Source organism: Pygoscelis adeliae, unplaced genomic scaffold (genome assembly GCF_000699105.1).
Source record: "Pygoscelis adeliae isolate BGI_AS28 unplaced genomic scaffold, ASM69910v1 Scaffold66, whole genome shotgun sequence".
NCBI lineage: Eukaryota > Metazoa > Chordata > Aves > Sphenisciformes > Spheniscidae > Pygoscelis > Pygoscelis adeliae.
The window spans coordinates 2,898,156-2,905,051 of record NW_008825167.1 but is presented as its reverse complement, the minus strand read 5'-3'; the positions used below and the strand labels follow the sequence as shown (position 1 = coordinate 2,905,051).

General features: G+C 39.2%; 1 long non-coding RNA gene across 1 annotated transcript; it reads right to left on the bottom strand.

Moving 5' to 3' along the window:
* Positions 1–1,225: 1,225 nt before the first annotated feature.
* LOC103920903 lies at positions 1,226–5,697 on the bottom strand. Its single transcript, XR_663829.1, has 3 exons — positions 5,525–5,697; positions 4,350–4,452; positions 1,226–1,517 (listed from the first exon to the last, which is right to left on the bottom strand). It is a non-coding gene; the product is annotated as an uncharacterized LOC103920903 (long non-coding RNA).
* Positions 5,698–6,896: the final 1,199 nt, after the last annotated feature.

Here is a 6,896-nt window from a genome sequence, read left to right as displayed (position 1 = left end):
GTGTAATAAGAAAAGAAACTGTGGCTTAAAGCAAGTGACTGCAAGAGGTGGGAGTGCAGGGAAGGATAGAAAAGGACCCCACCGAGTGTTGCTCCAAACCCACTCTGCTGAAAGGGCCAGTGATAACGCATTCATGGGTGTCAGAGGAAGCAGGATTCTTGCCCTGTTCGCACCCAGCAGTGGAATTACCACACTGGGAATAAGACGTTTGCTACCATACTTAGAACCTCTGAGGGAGTTTATTATCCATCAGGCTCACAGCTTAGAAGCACTGCAAGCCAAGATGTGCCTTCAGTTTGCGCAGGGCTATTTGCAAGGTGGCTAACTTGGCTGGCAATAGCTACAATAATGCTGAGCCCAACAAGTGATCAGTTTTCAGATGGGTTTTGTGCTCTCTCTTAGCTCTACGCTGCCACAGGTACTCTGCCATCCCTATTCACCCTGCTTTCTGTAAAGCTGTACTGAATGCACTGTGACCACTGCGAGAGCCATAGCACTTAAGAAAGGTGAGATCTGTGAAACAGAATAGAACAGGGGACCCTTACTGAAACTAGGTGTATATAAGAAAGAAAACAACTTGCTAATTTTAAGTGGTCAGCACTCACTTTGCTGGAGATATGACCGCTTATGACTAACCATTTTCTTTTTACAGGTCCCAGCTGTCTTTTAAAGACTTGTCTACACTGCTGTGGATCGGACTCTTTAGAATCTGAAAAACCCAGTGTTTCCCAATCGTGCATTACTTCAAACTCAGCTAAGACAAGTCATTAAAAACTAACAGCACAAAGCAACAAATATGCACAATCACCATGCAAACATGCACTAAGATCAAGTTAACAACAGACAGTTACATACCAAGTGTTCATTGCAAGTTTACCACTAGAACCAACTCACCACGTGAAAAAATAGAACTGGAAATAAAGTTTGTAGTACAGTGTAAACTAAGTGAGAATAGAAAGGAAAGGAAAGAGCTTAAAGAGACATAGTCAGAATTCATTTTATTCTTTTATATCTGTTTAAAAACTAAACAGATAAATTTTAATTCTTGGTTTTCTTATGCTAGTGCAAGCCTATCTTTTTGTGTTCGGGTTTAAACACAAGTCTATTCATTGCTCAGTAAAAATCAAAGCTTTGTATTATGCAACCTGATCATGTCCCTTTAAGAGAATGCTATATTTCAAAAAAACCTACATTGATTACACAAAGAACAGACTAACAGCCAAGCTCAGCATTCAGTACACTTTATTGGACAGTCAAATATAGAGTGCATTCATTCAGAACAGCCAGCTTCTCAATCTCAGAACCACCTTCTACAAAGCAGATTCAGTAATAAGCTCAATATGGTTTGGCCTTGCAAACATAGGTAGTTCTTTTAAAGTCTCACAAGTATGGAGTTTTACAATAGAAGGTATAAAGTCATCCCAAGGTAGGCTGCAAGGTACGCAATGGTGAACGACTGTCCTTTGTTTGTATTTAACTTCCTCGGGTTTGGAAAGAGATTTCCCTTGTATTTTAGTCTGGAAAGTGTAAAAGCAGAGTATAGATTAGAAAGATTGAATCAGCTCGAACCAAGTTAAAAAGAAAAGTCATTGCCAAAAAAGAAGGAAATCAGGAACAAGTTTAAAGGAGACACATGCAAATGGAAGGCAAAACTCAGTATTTTCTAAATAAGCAAGTAGAATGTTCTGCAAGGCAAACATCATTTTACAGTTCAAATGCTGTCCCAGATTTCCTACTGCTACTTCGAGTCAGGCTTCTGCCAGGGGATCTTTTAAATGCCTCCCTCCATTTGAGAGCAGCTTTCAGTTAAGAAGAGCTGCAAAAAATTTGCTGTTAGATCTTTTTTTAAATGTCTAATATAATTAATTAAAATACCATTAAATATAATTTCAACCCACTAATAAACAAACAAGCCTAGAATAGCATTTGATTGCTTCTCTTGTTTTGACAGCCTTGTTTGCTACATGTAGTTCTTTATAATAGGTATTTGGGGTTTGGGCACAAGGGGAGAATTTTCCTCGGGATGAGAAACCACGAGAATCATTCTTATCAGAAGAGTCTCTCTCTGATCAGCTGCTCCCTAGCATTAAGTTCTTCTAGCTAGAAAGCTCTTCTCTTGCCACAGGACACGTAGCAAATGTGCCATGAATGTGCTGTTTGGCACGCAGCTTTTCTATCCACCACTTCATATTGTTACCAGCACTGTTTTATAGCTTATTTTAAGCCTGATTTTAGGTGACCCTAAAAAATATGAGATTACGGTGAGAACAGAATTTTTAATCTCTCTTAACAGCAATGCTTACCGTGAAAAAGTGTAAGGACTAACTGAATCTAAAGAACGCGTGGGGAAAGAAGCTGCAGTGGCACTTCTGGGAAAAGCAATACTATGGCAACACTCTGTGACAAGATACACACAAAAATATGACTATGCAGGGAACAGGAAAAAAAGGGGAGGAAGAGAGACATTAATTCTTTTGAGAAAGCACACAGAGGATTCTATAGGAAAAGTAAGAACAGAAACCTCTTTTGGGAAGATACAGTTGGGAATGAAGAAGGATTTAAAAAAGAGCTGATTCAACAGTAGTTTTGTATTGTGAATTGGAATTAGCTACTCAGAAGTCCAATTAAAAACTCTGGGTTGAGCATTTATTCAGAAGTCCAATATCGAAAATAATATAGGAAACAAGTTTCAACTGTGTTCACTGTACGGCCTTAGAAACGTTTTGGACTTCTTACTGTCAATAATAAGTGAGGCGGCAATGATCTGCCGTTGGTCGTGACATGTGTGTAAGTTACTAAGCAGCGCAAGGCATCAGATTATGGGATGTCTGGAGAGTACCCGAAGTCAGAATCAAGAAAGTTACAGAGCAATGAGTACTCTTACCCGTCTCGGGCAACACAGGTATAGCCTTCAGTGGGTCAACAGCACCACTGACGCTGCGGGTATCCCACTCAAACATTTTGGTAGACTAGGGTTAAAACTCAGTACCTTGCAGAAATGAACCTTAAGAGAAAAGAGGGCATATACTGACATCATTTTGAGTGCCCTGGAAGGTTTGCTTAATGCTTTCACATCTACCATGTTCTTCTGACTATGTCAGTCAGAATGTAATGAGTGTAACCCTCATTTCTTCCCTGAAGACTAGGTTACTAGGAGAAAGTATCTACTTTGGTCCTGGTTAGATTTTTTTATTTCAGGGACAAGGAAGGATTGCATTAAAATTGTAGCCAAATTCTCAGCATTTAAAGAATTAAGTTTAAAAACTGTATTGCTTCCAGCTGCTTAAGAGAAAGGAAATTAAGGTGTTTTGCCATTAAAATCTGCAATTTTGAAGTTCTGAAACTAAAGGATGTGTTGTGGAACTTCAAGACTAACAACTTCAAAAGAAATAATTTTAAAGGCAGACAACTGAAAGCATGTTCTCATATTGAAAACAAAATTTAAACTCAGCATACTTGATTCAAATCTATTCTTTGTGTGCATGCAAATATATTAAATCAATTCTCTAGATGTCAGCATCAGAAAAAATAAAGAAGAGCTACAAGTGCTATGGCTTCATTAATCTATTTATTTTTTAAATAGCAACTAAATAAAAATATAAAGATCCTTAAGAAGTCATTTTTTCTAATTGCTTTTCCTAGCAAGGCCATGCTTGCCAAAGTTCTATCTTTTATATTAATGCTGCCGTAACACTAATTGATGTGGACAGAGACAACATTCCATTACAAGTATTTGAACTAACATGGTCTAATTATTTAAGCATGAAGAGCTAAGTAAGGATTTGCCATACATTTAGATGGTGTCTGCTTTTCATTTAATCCTAAATTAAAAAGGACAAAAACAAAGTTGTGGGATAAGAAACAGGTCAAATTTACAGTATTTTTAAAAAAATTAGTTTTTTTCCTATTGAACTGTGTTCCCTGATGGCACGTGGCCTGGAGCCAAACTGTTGACTGAGAAAAAGATATTATCTCCTTACCCCCAACAAACAAAAGAACAAAATTGATTTCAACAGCATTATGTATTTAGTCAAGTTTCATTACGCTTCCAGTAAATCAACTGCACATACCCAATATACAATTAACAGTTCACACATCAACTCTTTCCATCCAAAGAGACTCCTGGAGGTTGATCACAGACCAGATTCACTGCCTAAACATTAAGTCCATTCCCCAAATTTGTGCAGAAGTAGCTTTGTAGCAGAACACTTTGCAACCATCTTCGTCTTTACTCCCATTCACAGAGCTCAGACAAGGACTTGGACAGGGTTAAGGCCTGATTAGACAATCTAGGCATCTGTTCCAGATCCTCGTGTACCCAGGGAACAAGAGAGAAGAGCTCAACTCACCCTTGCTTGACCAAGGTTTGTTTTTCCGCCCCTCAGCTCTCTCATGAAGAATATTCATATGTTCAATATACTTGCTGCGGGATGAACTGACTACTCTGTAGGCCTGAAAGGAAATTATACCTAAACTTATTGCTACGTCCCTACAAAGTTACCAAACAAAAAGAGGGGAGAGGGAGAAAAGGGTTTTTAAGCAAATGCTACTGCTCATCTTAAAAGGCATATCAAATTATACTAAGCAAGGTTAAAAAAAAATAAATCTATTTTGCTATACTAATATATTTACACATTTCATATTTCTCCATTGTTAGAAAGCAAATACAATATACCATGCAGCTCTTGAAGTGCTGCAGTATTTCAGGAATTGAACACAGTATTTTAAAAGACAATTGCAGTCAGATTGGTTTTTTTAAAAAACTACGGTCAAAAGGTGACAGCAAGAGAATTTGTTATTCCTGCAGATATGCAATCACACAAGTTTGATATTTTGAACAAGTAGAAGTTACTTACCGTTCAGGAGGATTATTTTGTGGGAGAGGGAAACATGTACCTCTCTGGGATGTGCTAATCACTATCTCACTAGCTCAAATCTTGGGGGGGTGGAAGGAAGCTATCAACTGGAGGCTTTAGGGACATGAAGCACAGAGTCTGATATATTTAGATGCAGGGAAGAGAATGATTACTGAAAAACTTGACAAAAGTAGATGTTTACAAAACTTCAACATGCTTTTTCTAAGTAACTAATATTCTTATCTTTCTTTGTGCCCCAATTAACAAGGTTCATAATCTTCCCCTTGCGGCTTCAGACAGCTTACTTCACCTCTGTCTTGCCTGCTTTGAGATATTCTAAATGTTTGTGGTGGACAAGAGGCAAGGGGTTAGAGGCAGGTGCCTCACTCCATCTTTGGACACATTCATTTCACATAGTTTTAAATATGTTTTCCACTAAGAATGAAAACAGCACGAGATATCACAGTAACAGTAAAACAGGCAAGCAACAGGCATTCAGTTTCACTAGTTCTCTTGAACTGATTTTTAAGTTAGACGGTATTTAGTTATATGCTACGACATCCGCATTCTTTTGATGGTTTGCGTCTTGACCATATTCTTTAACCCAGAACACACCTTACACCATGCCAACTCAGAAAGCACAAACAGCTCCATTCCCAAACACTTACATAAAATAAACCACCAAAAGCAGCAACACCAGCAAGGAGATAGTAAATCATGTTCCCTCCAGAAGAGCCAGGAACACTCCCAGATGACATCTGGCGAAGAGGTGCTATAAAAACCATTATTGAAATTGATGTAAAGTGCTGCTAAAATACAATCACAAAACAGAATGACGGAATCTGAACTTCATATGGGAAGGGACGATTTAAAAAGCTGTAACAAAACAGAGAGGTACAGCTTAGCGATGTTTAGTACAAGTGAGTAACACAGGGCGTGGTACCTAACTGAAGGAGGTACGTGGCTGAGCTCTTCCTCAGAGCCTAAGGTTTTCTATGAACCATGCCGTCTGCCTATCAGCTTCCAAGTACTGGATGCAGCCTATATAGACTAAGGAACTACCTAAGGAACGTAAAAAACCAAAAAACAAACAAACAAAAAAGGAACATAAAAATGTTCCTGCCTAAGGTATGTAAAAGAATTCATCTGTCCTTATTCAGTCTTGCTGCGGTCATGATCAGCAGAGGTAACAAACCCTCTTCAGTTTAGTAACAGGGCACTTTAAGAAAAAGCCTTTTCCTTTGAATTCACGTTCTTTCATTCCCAAATAGACTGCTGAGATTTAGATACATGCCCATAACCTCAAGTATTGGCCAACAGGGCAGACAGGCAGGATTACACAATTTTATCCCTGATCGAGTACATATTCACTGTAACAGCAGCATTAGCCATTTATTTTTGTTCACCGTTTCTGTAGTTTTGATGCTTGCTACAGCCTTGGATTCTTCTGCACATCTCAAAAAGAGACCCACGAAAAGCACATGTAATTCTGTTCATCAACAAAGCTTTCAGCCGGATTTCATGACTTCTCCCAGATGAGCAGCACAGATGAGAAACGCCTCATTGAAAGGGTGCTCATTAAACATAAAATGGCTCTGAGCATTGCAACCGGTAGCTGCAAAAATAGTCTCAGTCTCAAAATATTGCCATTGCGTGCCAGATTATGTTTAGCATCATCTGTCTCATGACACACTTTTCAGACTCCTCTTCCATCATCAGGCACCCTAATGGATCTTCTTACATTTACATATACGTTCTGTAGTAGTTTCTCCCGAGTACCTTCTTCTTAAAGGCTGCACGTTATAGGTAGGAGCGTGCTCTGTGAGCCTGCAATCATCCCACACGGCTAGAAGAGGGGTTTTTGCTACTGGTTACACAATCCCTGATGCGCCAAAAGCCATGGCTGCAACACGCCCAGGCTGATTCACGCTTCTTCCCGGTGCTAAAATACCGCCGAGGAAACCGCTGCTTCGACCATCCACCTCGGGGTTCTCTACCCCTTTATTTTTTCTGCTGCGGGGTGGAAATGAAGACGACGGC